Raw genomic sequence first — 3340 nt, 5'->3', positions numbered from 1 at the left:
AAGAGTGGCAAGCTGGAACTCACTCCATAAAATCTGATCAAGGCTCTCCCTCGGCATCTCTGCTGGCACTGTCCAAGTGGAGTCAAGGTCCGTCCGAATCCGAGTGACTTTGTCCAACAGAAACTGAACAAATTCCTCAGCTCTTCCCTGTAAGGGTTCACTCACATCCCTCCCTTTCAGGAGGGAGCGAGTTATCCTAAACAGGGCGGCCGGGCGAGATTCTGCGGATGCAATAAGGGTGGAAAAATGAGCACATTTTGCCGCCCGTATCGTTACTAGATAAGTCCTAATAAAGGATCTTAGTAGTGTTCGGTCAGATTTGGAGTTACTAGCCCTCCAACGTCACTCTAGGCGTCTCTTCTGGCGCTTCATCTCCCAGAGTTCCTCGGTAAACCAAGGTGCCCTCCTGGATCCACTGCTGCGGAGAGGCCGCAAAGGCGCAATCTGATCTAATGCCCTAGCCGCTGCTGTATTCCAGGCAGCGACCAAGGACTCAGTCAGATTGTGGGCAAGGGAGTCAGGTATCTCCCCAAGCTCCATCTGAAATCCCAATGGGTCCATCAGGCGCCTGGGGCGGAACCACTTAATCGGCTCCACCTCCCTGCAGTGGGGGAGTAGCTTCCGAAAATCAAGCCTCAGCAGGAAGTGATCTGACCATGACAAGGGCGAGATCTCAATCCCCTTTAATTCCAGATCACGTCTCCACTGTCCTGAGAGAAACACAAGGTCGAGCATGTGTTCTGCCACATGAGTCGGACCCTGAATTACCTGGGTCAAGTCCATGGTTGCCATGGAAGCCATGAACTCCTGGGCCCCATCTGAGCATTCACCCAGAGATGGCAGGTTGAAGTCCCCCAGTACTATAAGTCTGGGGAACTCAACCGCCAGTCCGGCTACTGACTCTAGGAGCGCAGGCAGGGCTGTTGTGATGCAGCTGGGAGGTAGGTACGTCAACAACAAGCCCACTTAACCCCCTAGGTCCAACTTCACAAGGAGGGACTCACACCTGACATTCTCTGGAGCAGGGATCCTGCGAGGAGCTAATGACTCCCGAATAATGACTGCGACTCCTCCACCCCTTTCCTGGTGTCGTGGCTGGTAGAGCACCTGAAACCCTTCTGGGCACATTTCTGAGAGGGGGAGTCCTCCCTTGTGGCCCAGCCAGATTTCAGTAATACATGCCAAGTCTGCACCCTCATCTAATAATAAGTCCCAGATGAAGGGAGCTTTATATACCACAGACCTGGCATTTAGCAGCAGCAGCCTGAGACCAGGGCCCTGATTTCCCATGTCACCTGGTACCCGAGTTGAGCTATCAGGCCCCGAATGAGGGATCACTGTGATGTGGCGAACCCTCCTTCCCCAGTAATGGCTAGCCCTGAAGCTCCCATCGTACCTGCCCCTCCCAGTCGTGATTGTAATGCCCCGGCCCACCCCTATGCCCATAGACCCCCCTCTATCTCTCAAGGCCCCTGTTCTTCTCAGCAGGCCATTCAAACCAGACACTCTGGGATGAGAGGCAGATCCGGGCCCACCTTCACTTCTGCTTCTGCACTCTAGTCAGATAGTGCTTGATATCTATATATCAAAAATACAATTCCAGTATAGACAATGGGGTAATGGTAAAAAATGGCAATTGTCCAACACATTTTAGGATTTGATTGAGCATTATAGCCAATCTATGGCATTTCAAATATAATAATAGAATTAATGTAATACAGTGCAATTTTTCATTTGAAATTACTCATGTCTTTTTCATCTGTCTTATATTTTAAACCATTCCCTTTATATCATTTCCAATAAGAAAGCTGTTGTGTTTAAGCCTAAGGACAAATACATTTATTAGAATCTAATCAACTCTGAAAACTATAATGTTATTAAGAAATTCTCAGTATAAGATCTCCGGCAAGAAGCTTGAGTTTATAAGGTTGTAAATATTTTATCAACACAGAGGTAATTTCCAATTTACCACAATGAACAAACTCTTGAATTAGTTTTCAAGTATTGTAGACTGAAGATCGAAGTTCAAATAAAAAATTATCTAAATATTTTAGTAGTTCTTGTTCGGTTGCTGTTTAAAGCCAAATTAGCTGTTTAAAGCCTCATCACAAAGCAGTCATACAAAAGTGTACAGCTAGAGGCATAAGAAAATAGTTACTATTAAACTGTTTTCAAGTAATTAATAATGCAAGAGAATGATACAGAAGTGAAAACTTAATAGTATTTCTTTCCAACTAATAAGGTACATGTTGCAATTCCTTAACAGTCCCCAGACCAACATATTACAACTGTTGCAATGTTCCAGACCATCTGTGAAAGTGCTGGCAACTCCAGTATATTCCCCATGAATTAATAATAGTTCATTAACAGTTTAATCCTATGTATTTCTAGTCAAGAGTAAATTCCAATGAGTTCAGATTTATCCCTGTTAATAAGTATAGCGGAATAGATAATGTAAGGTACTCCAGATGTTACTTAATACCAACTTTCAGCATCCCTATGCAGCATACTCAAGGTTGAAGAACACTGAGAGGTGAAGTTCAGCATTTAGAATCCACAAATTCCTTTTATCTAGTGCAGTGGTTCTCAATCTGTAAGTCGGAACCCCTTTGGGGGTCGAACAACCCTTTCATAGGGGTTGCCTAAGACCATTGGAAAACACATATTTTTGATGGTCTTGGGAACTGAGACACCAATTTTATGGTTGGGGTCACCACAACATGAGAAACTGTATTAAAGGGTCGCGGCATTGGGAAGGTTGAGAACCACTGCTCTAGTGTATCGATTTTCAAAGTCCAGTATTACCAGTACCAGTTTTTGAACCAATATGATTTGCAACTATTGAGTATCTGTGAATAATATGGCATGTGCACTGCCATTAGCAACATCTTTGATGGAACACTAGAAAAACAGCTTTAAAAAATCCACTGAATCAACATCATGGTTATCATGGCAGTCATAAAATCCTGAACTGTTCCATCTTTATCAATGATCTTGACAAATCTGCCAGAATAACAATAGTTATTCTCCAAACTTGAGATATTTAAATCCCCACATGTTAGAATTCATATATGTAGCCAAATAGATAGCATCCCAATTAAATCCCTATCCTGATTGCCCAACACAAGTTATTGTAGTTGCTATTGGCTACTGTATCTCCTCTCTAATCCTCAAGGCTATGGTGATACATGAAGTAAACAATGAGGAGATGCTCAAGAGAAAGGAGCTGACATCGTGACAGTACGATGTGCGACCTTCGAGCTCCAAGATCGCAGTCAACACTTTTGCCACTGGATGGTCCATCTGGACCTAAACTGTCCGGAAGAGATGGTGACAGGGA

The 3340-nt window shown here is 44.2% G+C and overlaps 1 pseudogene; it reads right to left on the bottom strand.

The window, feature by feature from the left end:
* Nucleotides 1-342: 342 nt before the first annotated feature.
* Nucleotides 343-1290, bottom strand: LOC148044155 (uncharacterized; annotated as a pseudogene).
* Between the last annotated feature and the right edge of the window lie 2050 nt (nt 1291-3340).

This window comes from Thamnophis sirtalis, unplaced genomic scaffold, assembly GCF_051295495.1.
Source record: "Thamnophis sirtalis isolate CommonGarterSnake01/CBP01778 unplaced genomic scaffold, rThaSir2_p1.2 scaffold_9, whole genome shotgun sequence".
In the NCBI taxonomy this organism is placed as follows: domain Eukaryota; kingdom Metazoa; phylum Chordata; class Lepidosauria; order Squamata; family Natricidae; genus Thamnophis; species Thamnophis sirtalis.
This window is presented reverse-complemented; position numbering and strand designations above follow the sequence as displayed.